Genomic DNA, 9,414 nt, shown 5'->3' with positions numbered 1-9,414 from the left:
ACGTAACCAAGCAACGCGAGTGTAACTCATACTCCAAAATAATAAACAAATAGTTTAGCATAGCGCTATATTTAGTGCTAGTTTAGGATGGGTAGAATAATAATAGATGTGGGGTTAAGTGTACAATTATTTATTATTTATTAAACATAAAACCAAATGACATGTGATAATTTAAAATCACCATGAAATCAAAAATGACCTAAATTATTAATTGTTTAAAAAAAAAAAAAAAAATCATGCACCTCATAATTTTTAATCAAAATAACTTCCCCTCCCTCTTGCAGCAACAGACCCGATTCTTTTCTCTTCTTTTTTTTTATTCCACATCATACACAGTTTTAAAAATGGCATTCAAGATAGTAAATCATGCAAGGCACACCAATGAACAAACAAAAGAATGTTTTCATCCCAGCAAGTTTGCATGCCTGTTAACTCTTCAATGGTGGAAAACAACTTGTTAGTTAATTAATTACTGAATTATTCTCACCTGTAAGTTGTTGACTGTTCTTCAGCTGAACAATGACAGCATTGTCTTATTTTTCAGAATTGAACTCTGTTTGGATCATTGAAACAATCTGTATTGTAGAAAGCGCTGTAGAAATAAAGCTGACTTGACTTGAAAGAGTTGTAGCTTGATGAAGGCTTATCGCCTAAACTTTGGTTCAAACTTCTGAGTGTGGTGTTAGACCTTTTTTAGGAAAATAACTACAAACAAAATATTTTGCTGTTGTTCATTTTATTATCATTAACCAGCACTATAAGCAATTATATACACTTTAAATCTCTATATTCTTCATTATCATCCTCATTACGACACCAAATGATCACACTGGCTCAAAGAACTTCTCTATTTAGCACCTCATTACATTTCCTGCCAAATCAATAATGATTTAGGTTGTTATTGTGCATGTTTATGTTGAAAAAATAAATCTGTTTTTAACTCAATTTATATTGCATTCAAACTTTACCCCAACGGAGACAGCGCTGATAGTTTAGTGTCTCAAAGTTTTGTTGATTCAAACTGTGTTATTTTAATTAAATCCAACTTGAATCTTGACAAACCATTTGAAAGATCTAAGATTCAAGTTTCCATAACTATTTCCTGATAGAAGTTGTCATGGTCATGTTTAGTTTCAGTCTTGTTTAGTTTCTAGACTTAGGATGTGTTTACACGACAACTATGTACTAAAATTGGAAAAGTTTTTCCTTTGCATTGTTAATGTACAGACGTCAACGTTGTCGAAACGATCCCCGTTCACACGGAACTGCGAAGACGACTAAAAGCGCTGTATTCTTTACAATGCGACTTTGTAAAGAAACACTACACGCCTATAGACTGAACACATAATACACACGTGACGTCACAGTTTTCGCAAATTCACCTTTTTGTTGTTTACAACAATCCAACAAACAAGCCGAGCTAAAAATCATCAATCAGACCATGCATCGAGTCCTCCTCACTCAATAGACTAACAATTACAGAATCATCGGCACATTTTATAATATGGTTATTTCTAAAACTACAATCATTTGTGTACAAGATAAATAATAAAGGAGAGAGGACACATCCTTGAGGAGACCAGTAGATGGCACTAACCATTCAGAAAAACAGTCATTTACTTGAACTCTCTGTATTCTCTGCCCAATGAAATCTAAAATCCATCCCACTAGACTTAAATCCAACTTAAATTCATTAATGAGTTTCTCAACTTAAATATGTGGCTATAGAAGACTCTGAGTCCTTAGCATAATTTCTGTTTCTTTTTTTTTTTTACTAATTTTCAAAAGATTTCATAACTAAAGATGTAAGTGCCACAGGTCTAAAGTCCTCTAATGTCTGTACATTGTGCTTTTTTTTGGCACTGGAATCAGTGTAGACTACTTCCACTGTGCAGATACTTTTTGTTGTAGAAGGGACAGAGCAAGAATGTGTTTGTGCTCAGCTCATTCCCCAGTAATCGACCCCCTATCTACATTATCAGGCCCAGGTGCCTTCCTGATTTACACTGTTTAAAACATCCCGGACATTAAAGACACAATCAGTTTACCCTACATTTTTCAAAACCCTAAATTCCCTGGATAAAATTGTAAGTATCAAATCTTAAATAAAAACTATTAATAATAATAGTAATAATAATAATAAAAGTTACGTCTCAAAGCGCTTCACAAAAATAAGAAAAAAATAAAAGAGAAATACAACAATATAAAAGAAAAGCATTCATAAGAGAGAAGTACATTCGAATATACAATACAAATATAAAATGTTATCAAAAGATTTCCATAAGTAAATGGTATAAAAGTAATCAAATAAATCAAATAAAAGTAAGTTTTGAGGGAAGCTTTAATCTCAGAGTATGTTTTAAAATTAAAATCCTGTAACAAAACTGTGTCTGAACTGAATCCATTCAAACTAATTCTGTTATTCCTGTCTGCTTCCCGTAGTGACGATCATGTGGTTCAGCGGGTCCCGGGACATGCTCCCTCATGAGATTAATTTATTTGTTTATGTATTTACATAACTGCAATAAAGTAATAGCCTAGCATTTACTTGTTTACATAGCATACTAATGTATCTTATTTTATTCAAGCGCCTAAAAACTTTTTAAAATCAAAGTGCCATGGGGTCAAACTAACTTTATTTAACATTTTCTTATATTGAATTTGTACAATAAAAAGTATATTTTAAAAATACAGAAACAAAATTATTCAAAAAAGTAAAGTGTCACGTTTTGAGTTCTGTTCATGTTTAAAGTTATACAGTATCTTGAGTATCTTGAGCACCTCGAGTATCTCGAGTATCTCTGTAAGTTTGAGTTTATGATTAATAAAGACTGCTGCATATAGATCCTGTTTCCTCTTTGCTGAAACCAGACCCGTGGCAGAACGACAGACCCCTAAAGATGGTTCTACCAGCAGTGCGTTTATTATATCTGGATCAGGACGAGCTTTCCCTCGAGGCTCACACCACTGCGTTCCTTACCTGGCGTTCCTTACCTCCTTCCCGATTGATCGTTGAGTGTCTTTTTCCTCAGAAGCCTCAATGCGGAGACGAAGGCGCGCCTGCCTGGTGTGGGACCTCAGGAAAATGTTGCTGCATTTCCAGCGAATGTGTAATCTCCGAGTCCATTCCAGGGTCTCGTCCCGTCATGGCCACCGCTGCTTCTGAGCCCTCAGCCAAGATGGCCCCTTTCCCCGTCAAGGGTCCCGAGACGACTCCTGTCCACAAGCTCGCCCCAGATTCCCTCCTGGCCTACAAACTCCTAGCTCCCCCCAAGAAAATTTTGGGGCGGATTCACCCTGGTCTCCTGAACCGCCGGCTCCGCCCTGGTCTCCTGAACCACCGGCTCCGCCCTGGTCACCTGAACCGCCGGCTCCGCCCTGGTCTCCTGAACAGCCGGCTACGCCCTGGTCTCCTGAACCGCCGGCTACGCCCTGGTCTCCTGAACCGCCGGCTACGCCCTGGTCTCCTGAACCGCCGGCTCCGCCCTGGTCTCCTGAACCGCCGGCTACGCCCTGGTCTCCTGAACCGCCGGCTCCGCCCTGGTCTCCTGAACCGCCGGCTCCGCCCTGGTCTCCTGAACCGCCGGCTCCGCCCTGGTCTCCTGAACCGCCGGCTCCGCCCTGGTCTCCTGAACCGCCGGCTACGCCCTGGTCTCCTGAACCGCCGGCTACGCCCTGGTCACCTGAACCGCCGGCTCCGCCCTGGTCACCTGAACCGCCGGCTACGCCCTGGTCTCCTGAACCGCCGGCTCCGCCCTGGTCTCCTGAACCGCCGGCTCCGCCCTGGTCACCTGAACCGCCGGCTCCGCCCTGGTCTCCTGAACCGCCGGCTACGCCCTGGTCTCCTGAACCGCCGGCTACGCCCTGGTCTCCTGAACCGCCGGCTACGCCCTGGTCTCCTGAACCGCCGGCTCCGCCCTGGTCTCCTGAACCGCCGGCTACGCCCTGGTCTCCTGAACCGCCGGCTCCGCCCTGGTCTCCTGAACCGCCGGCTCCGCCCTGGTCTCCTGAACCGCCGGCTCCGCCCTGGTCACCTGAACCGCCGGCTTCGCCCTGGTCTCCTGAACAGCCGGCTACGCCCTGGTCTCCTGAACCGCCGGCTACGCCCTGGTCTCCTGAACCGCCGGCTCCGCCCTGGTCTCCTGAACCGCCGGCTTCGCCCTGGTCTCCTGAACCGCCGGCTATGCCCTGGTCTCCTGACCCGCCGGCTCCGCCCTGGTCTCCTGATCCGCCGGCTTCTCCCCGGTCTCCTGAACCGCCGGCTCCTCCCTGGTCTCCTGAACCGCCGGCTCCGCCCTGGTCTCCTGACCCACCGGCTATGCCCTGGTCTCCTGACGCGCCGGCTTCTCCCTGCTCTCCTGATCCGCCGGCTTCTCCCTGGTCTCCTGAACCGCCGGCTATGCCCTGGTCTCCTGACCCACCGGCTCCGCCCTGGTCTCCTGACCCACCGGCTCCGCCCTGGTCTCCTGACCCACCGGCTCCGCCCTGGTCTCCTGACCCACCGGCTCCGCCCTGGTCTCCTGAACCGCCGGCTATGCCCTGGTCTCCTGACCCACCGGCTCCGCCCTGGTCTCCTGAACCGCCGGCTCCTCCCTGGTCTCCTGAACCGCCGGCTCCGCCCTGGTCTCCTGAACCACCGGCTTCGCCCTGGTCTCCTGAACCGCCGGCTCCTCCCTGATCTCCTGAACGCCCTAGTATCCTGAACTACCGGCTCTGCCCTGGTCTCCTGAACCACCGGCTCCTCCCTGGTCTCCTGAACCACCGGCTCCGCCCTGATCTCCTGAACCGCCGGCTACGCCCTGGTCTCCTGAACCGCCGGCTCCTCCCTGGTCTCCTGAACCGCCGGCTACGCCCTGGTCTCCTGAACTGCCGGCTACGCCCTGGTCTCCTGAACCACCTCCTCGTCAGCCTCCAGGGCGCCCACCCTTGGGATGTTACGGCGCGAGGACGCGCCTTCCGTGAGGGGGAGAGTACTGTCACGTTTTGTGTTCTGTTCATGTTTAAGTTTCTCAGTTAGTGTTCTGATCTGTTATTTACTTCAGTTCTCTGATTGTGTTAGTTGAGTTCAGGTGTATCTTGTTAATCAGTCTAATTAGTTCCTCTCTGTTGCCTGTGTATTTAAGCCTGAGTTTAATCCTGTCTAGTTGTCTGTAATCGTCGCTGTTCGCCTGGTGGTTGTGTTCTGAGTATCTTTAACCATTTACCATTGCACAAATAAATGCCACAAATTAAATTTTGTTCATCACAAACAGAACAACTTCATTTCTTGCAGGATTTACCTGAGTCTGGATGGAAGATTCCATATTGATTATTTGCACATTTATGGCCAGATTTACTAAACAGTAAATTAGCATGAGATCGCAATTCCAAAAAAAGTGCTGATGGGAGTATAAAGTTCTGTGCGTGATCTACTGATGACATGCAAATTAAAGAACACAGCAGAACAAGAGAGCCGGATCATTTCCATAATCAACACAATCTACCAAGAGCAACGTGAATTAGCATCTGGTTGAATAATCTTATGTTTCAATGCTCAGACTTCATTTTGATGTTACTCTGCATTGGCTTCGTCTGACAAGTACAATTCCAACAAGTGTTATTATATCAAGGGAAAAACTATGGAAAATTACAGCTTTGTTGTGTGACGATAAAAACCTTGAAATGGAGACCTTCTCTAATCTCCAACTCGTGAAGAAAAACCACACAATCATGAGATTAAACAACAATAGCAAGCATTGCAAGAGCAAGGAAATTAGAAAAAAGTAATATAAAAACATAAAATTACATAAAATAATAATAATAATAATAATAAAATGATTATATGATAAAATGAATAAATGATGTAAATCAAATAATAACAATAATATGAATAAATGATCAATCAAATGACAACTACACATATGACAAATAATTGTGAAATTAAATATGAAAACAAAGAAAATAAAACAATACCAATGTATGGTTGCTTTCTTAAAGTAATTCACACAGGTTATAATTGAAACCCCATAGATCCGTCAGGGTATATATACTCTCATACAGAAAGCTTGTTTTTCTGTAGGCTTTTTCCTTCAAACTGAACCTTTTATTGTCTTTCCACATCTGCAATCTTCAGCAGAAATGACTGCGCACCCATCCTACATTCCTTTGATGTCTCAAATGATCCCTCCAGTTTTATTGCCTATTTCTGCACACAATTCTGCTATTGTTTTCATTTTAACAATCTTTTGCTTCTGCTTCTCGTCCTTGCATTTTGATCATTATTTTTCCATTACTGAGACAGGATACAACTTTCACCGTCTCTTTCACAATTGCTTTTTATAGTTTAACAGGAGGCTTTTGTTGTTCTTTTTCCCCTTTATTATCTCTTACTTACTGATAATCCATGTCTTGAGCATTGTCACCATCTGAAATGTCTCCCCAATGCCATCCTGCGTCACTTCCCTGACAAAACCTTCAGAGGAAAGTGAAGCATGAGTCCTGATTTTCAGACACAGACGGGTGGAGGCAAACTCATCTCACAGCGTCACTACATATGGCACACCTATTAGTTTTACCACATTTCTCAGTATAGTGATGCTTTTCCAAGTGCTGCCCACTGCAGAGCCTCATGACGTCTAGCTCCACCTCTCTGGATCTAATGCGTGGAGGGATGGGGTTATGGGCGGGGTTAGGGTACCTTCTAGCTCCACCCATAACGCCCAAATAACATCCAGAGAGAGAGATGACATCCAGCTGTAGTTGTGTTGTAGTGGAGACAACCTAAAATAAATTTGTTCTATGGATGTTTTGCTAATGTTCCCATTCAACGTCATTTTTGAACGCTCTCCCAACTTTTGAAATGTCAAGTTTTTTCTTTTAAAAAAGCTTTTTTTTCTTTCTTGGTTATGCGAACGTTAAGGGAACATTACATTTTAATGTTTTGCAAACATTATGGGAACGTTTCAGAATGTTCAGTGAACATTCAAAAGTAACAAGTGTAACATTTAAAAACATTAGATCAATTTCTAACTAAAATGTTTCTGGGAAAAAAGACAAATTCCATGTAAATAATGGGGATCAAAGTCTGTCTCAGATTGAAGGATCCTTAAAGGCAGCATTCATTCGTTTTTTTGTCCTTAATTCCACGTATTCTGAAGGATGCTCGGGAGTGTCCTTTACGTCCTCCAATCACCCACAATCCTTTGCACACATTCCCCAGTTCCAATCAACCATGGCTGGAAATGAGTCGGCATAGGGACTCATTATGAAATGCTAATGTTTTCAGACATGAAAGCATTCATGTTTTCTTTTCTTGTGTTTACTTGTTGTCATCCGCCTCTCATAACCACCCTGTACTGCGTTAAAGAGATAGTTCACCCAAAAATGAAAATTAGCCCATGATTTACTCACCCTCAGTTCATCCTAGATGTATGTGCATTGTTCTTTCAGACGAATACAATCGGAATTAAATAAAAAAAATGACCGGCTCTTCCAAGCTTTATAATGGCAGTGAATTGCTGTTTCTGTCCATAAAAGTGCATCTATCCATCATAAAGTGCTCCACACGGCTCCGGGGAGTTAATAAAGGCCTTCTGAAGCAAATCGATGTGTTTGTGTAAGGAAAATATCCATATTTAACACGTTACAAAGTAAAATTCTAGCTTCCGGCCAAACGAACATACATAGTCTACTTACGCCTAAAGCGCAGCTTACTTAACTTGTGACGTCGGAAGTAGCGTAGTGCCTCATGGTGTAGCGTAAATATCAACAGTACGTGCATAAGTTGCACTTTAGACTTAAGTGGAATCGATATGTTCGTTTGGCCAGAAGCTAGTTATTTTACTGTATAAAGTTTTAAATATGGATATTTTTCTTACACAAATGCATTCCAGAGTCTCGTCCCATCGTGGCCGTCATTCCCGAGTCTCGTCCCCAGATGGCCGCCGTTCCCGAGCCCTCGGTCGAGATGGCCAAGTCCAGAGGAATTGGACTTAATAGATTTCGAGACTGAAATATCCTGTCTTCCACCATCATACATATTATCTGTCTGCCCGGAACTGTCTGTCAGTCCCAAACCCCCCCCCCAGCCTCCCTCTCCTACCTCCTCCCATCATCATCTATCCTATCAGCCCCTCAGCTCACCCTCATTCCACCACCAGTGATGTGGGCTCGCCGCTAGTCTGCCATTCTCTAGCTCCATTGTGGTTAGTGGATCCTCGGTCTCCGTGACCAGGACTCCACCTCGCCCCGTCGGTTCATTAGCTCCACCTTGGCTCCCACCTCCCTCATCTCCACCGTGGCCCATCAGTCCACCAGCTCTGCCGGGGTCCCTCATCCCTCTGGCTCCTCACTGATCGTTCGTCGATCTGCCCTCTCCTCAGGACTACACTCCTCCGGCTTCGCCTCGTCCCTCTGGCTCCGTTGGGCTCCTCCATCCCTCCAGCTCCACCGTGGTCCTCTGTCGCTCCGGCTCCACCCCGGCCCTCTGATTTCTGCATGTGCCTCAGTCACCAGAGCCGTCGGCATCGGCATGTCCCTCCGGATCCTCAGCATCAGCTTGGCTCATCGACTCTCCATCTACATTCTGGTCTCCTCTTCCACCTGCTCCGCCTCCGTCAGTCGCCCCCTGGAGTCGTCAGCCCTCTCTCCACCATGGCTCTTCCCACCATCTGCCCCTCCCTGCTCTCCCGAGTCGCCGGCTCCACCCTGAACTGAACTGCTTCCAGCATCCTGGAGGCTTCCCGTTCTGCCGAAGCCATGCCCTCGTCAGCCTCCAGGACGCGAAGTATAGTATATAAAGTCAACTTTATATATATATATATATATATATATATATATATATATATATATATATTGCATGAAGCATGTTTTAAAGTACTTCTAGCAGGCCAAGAGTTAATATGTAGCTTAGATTTTTTTAAGAGTTTGACCAGCTCTGCCTCCCTTCAATTATTAGATGGCAGTGTTAACATGACTGCTTTTATCATCTCGTGTCCAAGTTTCCAAAGAACCCAGTGTACGTTTACTCCCTCTGTGTTCGTAAATATAGGCAGGATTGAGAATGTGAGTGGGCATGATCCCACTCTCTCATCAGTCAGGGTTGGTAGTAGGCAAAGACGGTGGGGTATATCGCCACTCACGCCCCACCTCTTCATCTGTTACCTCTGTTGGTGATGGGCAAAGGAGAGGAGAATGGGCAATACCACCACTCATGTCCCTCTCCTTATCCGTCGCCCTTCCCGGTGCGGAGAGGGCACATTTAACAGGCTGTTACAGATGAAGGAAGTCAAATCTCGCCACATCACCATAGGCCGTTATTCTCAGCTGTTCCCTCCGTATGAAGGTGGGGTGTCGTCAGGCAGGGTCGACATGAGGGAGAGCAAGGCAGGGTGGAGAGCATGAGGAAATACTCTCACTAAACTTCATCAAAGAACG

The sequence above is a fragment of the Rutilus rutilus genome, assembly GCF_951802725.1.
Source record: "Rutilus rutilus genome assembly, chromosome: 18".
NCBI classification, from domain to species: domain Eukaryota; kingdom Metazoa; phylum Chordata; class Actinopteri; order Cypriniformes; family Leuciscidae; genus Rutilus; species Rutilus rutilus.
This window is presented reverse-complemented; position numbering follows the sequence as displayed.